At 26.8% G+C, this 12,467-nt stretch overlaps 1 pseudogene; it reads right to left on the reverse strand.

Annotated features, from left to right (window-relative positions):
* Positions 1-115: 115 nt before the first annotated feature.
* Positions 116-7,112, reverse strand: LOC129305306 (uncharacterized; annotated as a pseudogene).
* Positions 7,113-12,467: the final 5,355 nt, after the last annotated feature.

The raw sequence follows: 12,467 nt of genomic DNA on the forward strand, positions 1-12,467 counted from the left end.
TGAAGAATGTATGGGAAAGTTGGGAAAATTATTTTTTAAAAAAAATTTATGTAAAATTAAACAAAAAGCATCATTCACGAATTACGATAGCAGACCATTTTATAATCATTTTATATTTTTTATAGATATTAATGATTTGATTTTATACAAATTAAAATTGATCAATGATCATGTTTGGGAATCGTGAGTTGGAGAAGCTTGGGCTAATTTCCTAAGGTTTTCAATGATCATGACCAATTTCGTGTTAAGTCGATTCACAAAGCACTTCGGCAGCCAACCTGCTGGATCCAACTGAAACAAAAAAAAAAAAAAAAGCAAGAATGTGAGAAATGAAGTTAATTCAATCAATGATCTAATTTCTCACCCAAAAAATAATTAATCTATTTTTTTAAAAAAATCATATTACTTATTTATTGAGCCTTAAATCTTAATAGGACACATGCACAAAAGAAGAGAGGGAGATACGGTGATGGGTCAACTCATCTCAAGTGGGTCGGTGGATTTTATATGCAAGCATAGATAGAACCACCATAATTTTTCTTAAAATGAATTGATAAAAATTAATACACACAAAATTATATATATAACTAATTATATCTAATTTCTTTTTTTTTTTTTTCAATTTGTTTAGTATAATAAGTCGACCCTGTAAACAGTAGAGAAATTTCTTGCGAGATACATATTGAGAGCAATAGATAAACATTTTCCAACTAAATTGTAATTATATCTAATTTCAAAACATTGCTTAACTAAGTTTTAAAGGAGGCATTCAAATCCACATATTTAAATCAATAGACGCGAATCTACAAATTCATACCAAATAATAAAATAAGACATGCATCATAATTACTTTATTAATAGTTAATTACTTAATTATATAAATAAAATAAAGGGAAACCAACATACTTATTAACCTTATAAAATTAATAAGGATTTATTTCAATCATTAAAATTAAAATAAGTAAATTTAATGTATTATTAATATGAATAATAAAAATTTATTATATAATAAATAATGTAAAAAATTCCATATATCATGATTGAATAAAATAAAATTTTGTCCTAAAATAATGGCATAAAATCATCATAACTTTATTAATAGCTGACTACTTCATTGTATAGAGAAAATAAATATAATTTTATTATAAAACATAATAAGACAACCCGTAACTTATGTCAAACAAGTTTTTTTTTTTCATATAGTTATTTAATTGAGTTATATTCAAGTATTGTCAAACTAATTTTAAAAATACTTTATTTTAAAATATGTGGCATTTTGTTGGCAACACAGCTTTTTTTTTTTTGGTGGGTTTAAGTAAACCAATCCAGAGGATTCAACCCATAGTTTTTTAAATTTAATAAAAGGAAATAAATATAAAATACCTGAACAACATAAGTGACAACCACAGGAATCATCTTCAAGCTTCTCTACAACCCATCCTGACTGCAACAATAATCCTCTGATGGCATTGCTTTGCTTTGGATGCAATCCTGCTGCTATCTCCTTTGGCAATGATGCCACTGCTACTACCTGTAATTATTTATTTTCCTTTTCAATTATATTTCTCCACCATTTTCTTAAACATTTTTAATCATCCTAATAATAACTGCATCAAGGAAAAATATTATCCTAAAATTTATTCAACCAATCATTATAAAATTATGATTCAATTGATCCAAATTATCGTATCATGTTCATTCTTATTTTAACGAACGTACACATTTGTAAACATCTCCTCAAGCTCTCTTTGGCATCCCCACAAGAAAAGGAAAAGAAATATTTTGTATAAAAATCAATACATGCAATACCTATTGTATTTACATCTTTGTCATTTTTTTTTACCATTTTATTATTAAATGGTATGAAAGATTTTTCATATTTATAAAATCAATTTTTTTAATTTTTTCCCCCCATTTTATTCCATAATGTGTTTCAAACGGACCCATATTTCATTAATGAGATCGCATCCATTGTAAAAGAATAAACACAAGTGAAAAGTGAAAAGTGAAAGTATAGGAAAAGCCAAAAAAGGAACATTTACATGTAACTTTAATGATTAAGGGGTATAGTTATATTCATCAATTAACACGAAATTTTTTTATTAAAATTAATACTATTTATTTATTTTTAGTCAGCCTAAACTTTTGGCAAACTTTATATTCTTCCAATGAAATCAAGTGAAGAATAAAGTAAATAAATTGTTTGACCTATCATGTTGTATGTCATTGTAAAAATAAGGCTTGAAGTGTAATTTTTTATCCTATACTTTTCTTTGAATAGTATTAACATCTTGTACTAATAAGGAGGCATTTTTTTTTAAATTTTTTAAATGAGCAAAAATCTCTCTTTGTTAATGATTCGTTAATGGAGAGGATTTTTGTTCTTTAGAAAATAGTTTAAGAAAAAAATAATCCTACTTATCAGTATAGGTGCTTATGGCTCCTCAAAGGAAAATATAAGGATAAAAATATAATTTACCCTAAAAGTAAATATTAGTGGCTATTTTAATTTAAGTAATGATTATTTTTCCATTCACAATGACTATAATAAAACAAGTACCACAAACCTTCCCTTTGCAAATTGCAAAAGATATTTATAATACTTGGACTTTAGTGAATAAAAATTTGTACAAAAAAAGTTGTAATTGATTGTTCCATTCTACTTATTGCCAAGAGAAAATTAATCATTGTTTAAATTAAAGTAGTTATTATATTTATTTTTTTATTTTATTGAAGGTATTTTTAAATTATTTCACAAAATAATCATTAATGTTTGGAAGATCCTTAGAGACTTAAGAATGATCATGATATTTTGCAAGATTTTCTTATCATTTGCATATTTTAGGGGCTAAAGTGTATTTCCTCAATATTTTTTTTTTTTTGGAGAAGCGCTAGGCACCCTATATTAGTAAGTGAACTATTTTTTTTCCTAAATCATTTTTTAAATAAATAAAAATTTTTCTCCATTAGTGGATCACTAACAGAAGGTGATTTTACTCATGTAGAAAATGATTTAAGGAGGAAAAAAAAAACCTCATTTACTAGTACAGGACATCACGCACTCCTCTACATGGAGCAAAAAATATTTTAATCCCAAAAAAAAATATAATTCACTTTTCTCTATTCATTTCTTACATGATATATTATCTGATATCACTAACTAATTCGATCCAATAACTTCAACTGATGGGAAAGGAAATTATTGTGAGTATTATTGGGGAAGGAGAGAGGAAACTAACCAAGGTGCCATCTTCCATGGTTTCTCGACGTTCATAGACAATGATTCTCTATTGCGAAAGAGAGTTTTAGAGTTATCTCCTCCAAACCTTAGACGAATTATGCTTAGGTTGTCTTCAAATCTTTTATGTATCTTGCCTCTATTAGATCTGAGTCCCATTGCTGTATTCAAAACCCAAGCCACCACTATCATCAAAATTACCAATAAAAAATATAAATCTGCCAAAAACAATTTATAATACTTAGTAGTCATGTATAAGAAAAAGTTTAGGTGAATTAGATTTCAAAAGGTCATCTCAAATCAAAACATGTTTCTAAACTTAGATAACAGTTATAAAAATATTTACATATTATCTTTAACAAGTTTTTATAGTAATAATAGAATTTGATCTCATAACTTGTGGGCTATAACAAAGACCAATCTAAATGTATTCCCCCCTATTTGCTTTGTATTTAGTTTATTCTTTTATGTAAAAAAAAAATGGTTAAATTTATTTTAACTCCCCATATTTTATATGATTTAAATTTTGCTCCTCATGTATGAGACTCTAGATCTATGCCGCCTTATAAATCAAATTCTTATCAATCAAATTAACTTTTTATATGAGCTCTAACATCACAAGTCTTTGACCCAAATTAAACGGATGAACATTAGCACATTTTCAATTTCATACAACCGTGTACGTAGGACTACCTAAGGTGACTTGACTTAAGGTTATGGACAGTATAATCCATCTCACACTAGTTATGCACTAGAAGAAAACAAAAAAGAAAAAAAACGAAAAAAAGATAATATTTTCTAAATCATAATCGGACAAGCTTCTTATTTAAAACTGTTTGCAACAAGAAACGACACCTTATGGACTGCCATTGTTAAGGACAAAACTTTCTTTCAATTCGCTGGCTTGGAATCTAATCCTCTTTCGGAGTTTCCTATTCATTTCCTTTTCATTTTTTTTTCTCAAGAAATATTTTTGGTTCGTATACTTTGATCAAGTTTTAATATAAGTCTCTACATTTTGTTTATGGAATTCTGGGTCTTTATATATTTTTTTGTTGCAATATTGGTCCCTACGTTTTTAAAGAGACAATGACACGGCACAAACAATACTAATAATACTAACATATTATTAACACTGTTAGTTTTTGTGTTATGTGTCAAACTGTTGTTATTATGAATTTTTATAAGCAAAAATTTTTTAAAAAATCTACATCAAATGGAATAAAATGCTGACATGGATTTTTAATAAACAAAAAACTTACATCAAATGAAATAAAAAAGCTAACTTGGAATCTTTAAATTTTTGCTTATTAAAAAATACATGTCAACATCTTTATTTCATCTGATGTAGGTTTTTTTTTTAAAAAAATTTGCTTACTAAACTATCCATGTTAGTATAGTTTGACATATAAGCATAAATTAATAATCAATTGACATGTTAGCATTATTAACATAGTTTGTGCCTTATCAATTTTCCTCTAAAACGTAAGACCAACGTTGTAGACAGAAAAAGTGTAGGATATGAAATACTGCAAAAATATAGGGATGTGATGTATATCAAAACTTAAGCAGAGTAAATGAACTAAAAATAGTATTGTCCCTTTTTTGTGAATTTGGCCTCTTTTGAGTATTCAAAAAAAAATTGTTATCATCACCATCATATTTTAAATGTTGATTTCTAATTAAATTTAAAAATATATTACAAATTTGGGATAATAGATGATTTCAGTGGAGTGCTAAGGGGCGTTAATTGGTCAGGTCAGAGGTCTTATGAGCTGATGATCTTATGTCATTCTATTAAAAATATTATATACATGTTAATATACTTTCTTGTATGAAATTCGAAGCTAGTTAAACTATTTTAACTTATAAGTATGAAACAATACTTTATATTTTATATTATACTTCCTCTGGTCTCAATATAAAAGAAATTTAGGAGACTTATTTTAATTCAAATTATAAGAAAAAACTTATATTTGGTGTATTAATATATTATTTCAATTATACCATTCATTAAATTGGGAGTGGAGATTAAGAGCATATAATTAAGTATAAGATAAAATTCAAACATTAAATTGACAGCATTTTTTTAAAAAAATTAACATGTGACCCAGTAATGGATGGGTTACAAATAAACAGTATAATGATAATCTAAGTTAATACTTAATAAGGATAGGTTTGATATGAGATGCGGGAGAGATGTGATGGTACACTAAATTGGACTTTTTGTTTTCCCCATTTCTGCAATGTTCAATTATTTTTTGGTAGGGACACGTACGGCACAAGAAGATCTTTTCGTTTTCATTTACTCATATTTTTTGGTTTAAAAAAAAGCCACCTGAGCATTTTTTTTTTTAATGATAGAGCAAATAATACTTAATTGTTCGTGTTGCCCTTTTTAAAATGTCAATAATATTAGTGCGAGTTGGGAGACTTTTTTACTCCATTGACTTAAAATTAACTACTTTAAAAAAAAATAATATCTTACATTACTTTCACATTATCTTCTAGAATACTCAAATGTTTCTTCCAAAAACACAATCTTATCGTTTATGAGTTATTAACAAGTCATTCATGCATCTTGAAGTCCATGAAAATAGAGAAGTCATATTAGTTAGTTAGGTCTGAGGTCTTAAATGTCCCACTCTAATGCTTTCCTGCAATATCTTTAACTTTTCAATTGTTCTTTTCTTGTTTCTTTTGACATATTTTTTTAATTCTATGTACCTTAAAAAATATGAGAGTATTAAGCTTATTCAGATTAATCCAAACTCCTATTGTATGTATATCTAGGATTTAAACTTGAGATCCTAAGATAAACTCATCACACTCCGTAACTAATTCAACCAAACACACCACTGGGGCATTTTGACGTATTACAATAATGAGCAGTTTTGTATTTTTAAATGAATTTTTTTAAAAAATATACCCTAAAACTAGTAGTTTTAATTTATTTCATCTAAAAAAAATTAAAAAAAAATGCAAAAACTTCGCCATTTTATCACTGTAAGATCAAAATATCTCTCATTTTACCAAAAAAAATTCTAATAATCAAAAGGAAAAAAAATTACAAATTGATGTATTAGAGAGAAGGAGCATAAGAGGGCAAGTCGAAAAAAATGATGTATAAGTGAGACGAATATACTGACCTTAGCAGCATCAATGGCGTTAGCGACGGTGATGAATTGCTGAGGGGAGAAGATCGGAGGAGCCAGCGGCTGCGGAAGGTATGAAGTGAGCCGGACCGCCGCCTCGATATCTCGACGCCGTTCTCGACTCCCTGCACCTTCCACCCGTCGCCGCTGCCTCCGCCGGAATCCGACGCTGACAACAGCTCTTGTATGCAGCTCTCGCTCGCATAATGCACGTACCTCCTCAACGAATCCTCGCTTATCGACCTTCATGAACAAGAACCACAACACAAATAATACTTCAACACATCATCACCAATCTTCTCATCATCAGTTTCAATTCAAGCCTTCTAAATATCACTGAAACTGATCATTTGTTTTTATCACTGAATTCAATTTAATATTCGCATTGTAATTAAGCACTGAAAAAGGATTTGTTTTTGCAATTGATTCATCCTTCTCCATGGAAAGGAAAACTCATGAGTGAGTAATTACTCATTAGCAAGAAGAAAAGATCTAGGAAGCTGAGAGAAGATTAGAGAGAGAAAAACTGTTTGAGAGCATTCATTAGAAAGCATGTTGAATAGAAGAAGAAGAAGGAAGGCTTACCAGGATCTGGGGCAAGGAGGAGCAGGACTCCCATTGGTGCTCATATTGTGGTTCTGAGATTTTTGATGAAGCCACTGATTGGGGTTTCACAGACACACGGAGTGAAGGGTTATATATAGTCCCTCCGTTATTTTCAATAGCACATGAACTAAGATATCAAAGTTATTACTACACACACAACTACTCCATCCGTCACTATATATAATATATTTTTAATTGAATATTACATATTAATAAAAAGATTTATTACTTAGTTGAATTCATATAAAAATATAATAATTTTTTAGTTTTACTTCTAATAATATCATAATTAAATCATGATGGTGATAGAAAAAATATATAATTAATGGTCTATTTTATTTTCAAGACAAGAGTAAAATTGTTTAATTACTCAAAAATATTATTACAATCTTTTATATTTAGGGACAAAGTAAGCGTTTAAAAAATACTTTATATATAAAGATGGATGAAGTATTATGATTTGAACCTCCAACCACTTATTTAAGTGATGAAAGTCATACCACTCATGGCAAGTTAATTGGTTCTATCTATTTTTAATTTTTATTATAAGAGAAAATATCATATGCTTTCTTATTTTTTTATAAGAATAATTATGGAACTTAAGAAGTATTTATCATATTTTTTAAAAATTGTGCTTCATAAAATTGAAGTTTATTTTCAAGAGACAAACTTGTTTTATTGATTACAAGGGCAATTTAGTTTGATTTTTTTTATTTTAAACATAGTGATAATAATTAACTAAGTTTTTCTTTATATTTAAAAACGGAGGGAATATATATATATATATATATATGTGGACTTGAAGCTTCTAACATCCTACTCTCTAATATGTATTGCCTTAACCTAATTATTTTTGTTTGTGTGCATATATGTATAAAAAGGAAGGAGAAGTGAACGATAAAGAAAATTAAAGAGAAGTGGGAGGTCACATGGAATGCCAGAAGAAGCTTTAAATCATTAGAGCAAATTAGATAAGAGGGATGAGAGAGAGATAGATTCTCTTTCTTCACCCAAAAAAGCAGAAGTGGAAATGGCAGCAAATATGAGGCACATGGACTGTTGGGTGGCTTTTAGCAAGCTCATGAAAAATAAATTAAAAAAAATATAAATATTCAAGGGGACAGAATCACAGATATGGAAAGAGGCACGGAGATATGAACTGAAGAATGACATTTATTAGCAGAAACTAATTAAGATTTATAGCATCCTAAGTTTCAATTACTATGTACAAAGGACGTACGATTAAGGATTTTTTTTGCCCCATATGTATCATAAGCTTGTGCCAAAAAGTCAAAAAAGTATACTTGAAAATTCTGAATAAAAGACATCTGTGTTACATTTTAAATTATTAAATTATTTCCCCAATTATCTAGCATTTATATATATATATATATATATATATTTGCTTTCACTACTGTATCTTAGATCTTTGACCTAGGCTAATTCACTCCACAACAGTGAAGCAACATTCGAAAAAGAGGTGGCAAATGCAACCCCTCAGGGAATATTAAAAATTTGGTGTAAAAATTTTAATATTTTGCATCTACGCCCTTTCAAATGTTGCAACCCTTTACTTTTTTGAGGGACGTATCTCTTATTGAGAGTTTAATTGCTATTGCACGTCCAACTCCTAATTAAGTATCCAATGTTTAATATTCAAATAGTTTTGATTAAATGGGACCTCATCAAGGCGACTAACCCATCTATGTAGTTTTTCTGACTCATGCTTCAAATCTATACTTTTATATATACATATAAAAAAAAAAGACCGAGTCCCTTTTACTCTATTCAATTATTATTTTTCTATAGTTATTTTGTAACTATGCATGAAAATTATTATTTAGAATTCTTTAGTTTTTTAATCTTTTAGTCTTTTGAATATTCTTTTAAATCATTTCATCTACAGAACTACAAAATGTGTTTTTTACAGCAATACTCTATACTTATTAAAATAAACCGATATAAAAAAAATATGACAGGTCATAATTTTGTAAATGATGTCACCATATTGTCTACTTAGTTTCTACATGTATAAAAAGTTAAAAATTTTATAAAAATAATTTAAAAATTAATACTTTTTATATTTATTGCACAGGTAACCGACATAGGAAATTTACGGTATTAAAGAATTAAATTTGCGTTTACTTTGTTTCAATTATAAAAATTAGAGGAAGAAGAATATAACCAAAGACTTGCTTTCCAAGTCAGGCCCCAGCCACGTGCCATGAAAGAGCTGGTTCTCATTCCAAACAGCGAGGCTCTCACAAGAAATGGTCCCAATTGACATTGTCCTTTCCCTCCTTTGTCCGAATGTTAGGTGCAAAGCTAACCGACTCTTTTTTTTTTTTTTTTTTTTTGCTATCAAGTAATTTTTTTTCAACAATTAATTTTTTTAACATTACGATTGAATTTAACATAAATTTAAATATTAAATTTTAAAAATTATAAATTAAACTTTTAATTTTATAATTTATTATGATTGAATTTATAACTATATTTTAAATTTTTTTAAAAAAAATTATTTATTCTTCAATTATCTTAAAATTTTAAAAATAAGTTATAAATTTATCACAATAAATTACAAAATAAAAGATAAATTTAAAAATTTTAAAAGTTTGATATTTAAAATTTAAGTTAAATTATTAATTTCTTTGATATCTCTCTCTCATTCTCCCTATAATGTAATGTTTGATTTTTTTTTTTAAAAATTATTTTTTTGATTAAATACAAAAAATTGCTTTGTTAAGTGGTTTGAATTTAAATCAAGGGCTTGTTTTCGCTTTTAATTTTTAAAATACATTACATTTAATTATTATAAATTACTTTTAATTATAACTAATTACTATCATAATCGACTGTCACTATCAGCCATTTTTTTAACTCTAAAGTTACTTTTAAATTAATATAATCAAGCAAATTTTCACTTCATTTTATTTTAAAATAATTTTTAAAAATTAAATTGTAAAATACTTTTTATTAGAAGATAAGAACAAAATTGAACAAGCCCTTAATCTCCACCTTTTTTGAGAAAAAATCAAGTCATTTGCTCTCAATATAAATATGGATACAAAACATTAACTCATTAATTCAACTCTATATTGTTGGAAAAAGGAAAAGAGTTATTCCATCCGTTCAAAAATATAAAATATTTTTGATCGAATTTCACTCATTAATAAAGTAGTTATCTACTATTAAATTAATTCTATCTTTTTATATTTATCTTTATTAACACTCTATAATAAATATAAAGTTATTATTAATAGGGGACATTTTAAAAAAAAAATAATGATTACATCTCAAAATACTAAAAATGTCTTATATTTTTTAATATTCAACTCTTTAAAAAATGTCTTACATTTTCTAATGAAAAAAGTATATATTATTTGACAAATGAATAAAACATTAATGTTCATAAAAATTAAATTTTTAAAATTCAAAATGGCTCATATAAAAAAATCATTATCTATGATCATCGAATTATGATTTTCTTGCATAACTTGAATTTTTAATTCTGAAATTATTTTAAAAAAAATAAAATTTAAAATCAATTCCAAACAATATATTCAACCAGTTATGGAATTAAAATTGTCTGTTTTATGTCATCGTTGTCCTGAGATGTGACCACACTTGCGTTGAATTCCACATATGTATTCGCGTGGTGCGTAGCAGTTGAAGGGGAAATGGCCATCCATTTTCCTTATTCTTAAATCTAATTATTATGAAAGTGACACCAAGGTACTCCACTTGATACGTCACTCAAACGAATCACACCTTTTTTTTTATTATTTTTTTTTTCAAAAAAGAAAGATAAAAGAAGAATGATATAGGTAAATGGCAACAAGAATAACATAAAATGGAACATCTATTTTGAAACCCTTAAGGACTTTTTTTTTTTGGTATAATTACTCTGATCATTTGCAAAATAACAAAAGTCGGCATTATAATGTCATTTCTAAAAGATCTACCCAACGTGCATTATAAATCACTGACAGCTGAGGACCTTTCATTTTAAAATGAAATTTTGAAAATGTTCATCCATTTTACTCCATCTTTGTTCAACTGCGCGCTCTCTCTCTCTCGCTCTCTCTCTCTCACTTTGGCCTTTTCTCTCACCATCCGCTTTTTCTGTATAATATTATGATATATAGAATTATTTTAAAATAATATTATATTGTTTGGATTACTTTTAATTTTTTATTTAAAGGTCAATTTTAAAATTTCATTTATAATTATTTTTGTACTGTTGTTGCATTAGTATTAGTGAGATTGATAAATGTGACTTATAAATAAGATTGAAGGGAGTAATTGTTAAAATATAAATTACAATTGTTAATAATGAAGATCAATGTGTTGGCATAAAAAGCTTAGATATTATTGTATAAGTAAATAAAGTTTTTGCAGGTTGTGTTGTTATCACTAAGTTGAAACTATTTAGATAGGAAGTATTGTTATTATCACATGACTAAACTAATAACTTTCATTTAGTGATTAACAACTTCAATTTAGGTATTAATAACTTCAATTTATATTTTAACATTATGCTTTCTGTTACACGTATTTTGTGCAGGATCAGAAACGTGGCCTTGGAAGGAAAAAAAAAAAAATTATATCAGGCAAGTACCTTGGAATTTTAGAGTATTATTCCATTAATTTTGCCGTACTCTTTTATCATTTGCCTATTTAGATGGAATCTATATGTCATTCTCCTATGATAAAAACTATTTTTTTAACCAATCAAGAAAGTATAAAGTTAAATTCTTTAACTAAAAATGTTTCTATAAAAAAATTTATTTTTTTCAAAAAAATCAAAACCAAACAAAAGTTTCCGGAGGAAAATTACAATTTAAAACCTCCAAGTTAATTTTTCATTATAGAATATTTGAACATAAATAGTTAAAAATTGATAATAAGATATTAGTTGTTGACTTGAAAAAAGTTGAGTGCGGAATGTGTAATTATTTCGAGTCAAGTCTTTGCTCATTGCCGTCACCCTCAAGTTTGTCAATTGCGTCTTGTTCAACAAGACACAAGAGGCCTCTGTTTTTCCCCACACAAGGGGCTTTTTTTTCCCCCTTTCATTCTTTGTTCCTCCAATGCACATGTTATAATAATTTAATTTTATAGAAAATTTCAATTAATTTCTTCAATTTTGTCTGAAAAACTTGTTTCTTTAATTTTATAAAAATATTTTAAGTTATCTAACTCTGATATCATTAATTTTATTAACAGAAAATATCGAGATTATAATTTAAAAATGCTAATAAAACATTCTCAAATTTTAATCTATTGAGTTTAATATTAAAAATAATAATGATCAATACAAAAATAATCATTTGGCTATTCTTTGTTAGTCTTTTTTTGTTAATGAAATTAATAGTGTTAGAGTTTAATAACTAAAAAAGTACTTTATAAAATTAAAAAGACCAATTAAAATATAAGTTAAAAAGACTAAATATATATTTTTACTT

This window comes from Prosopis cineraria, unplaced genomic scaffold (assembly GCF_029017545.1).
Source record: "Prosopis cineraria cultivar Desert tree isolate PC_DT_omini unplaced genomic scaffold, ASM2901754v1 PC3, whole genome shotgun sequence".
Taxonomy (NCBI): domain Eukaryota; kingdom Viridiplantae; phylum Streptophyta; class Magnoliopsida; order Fabales; family Fabaceae; genus Prosopis; species Prosopis cineraria.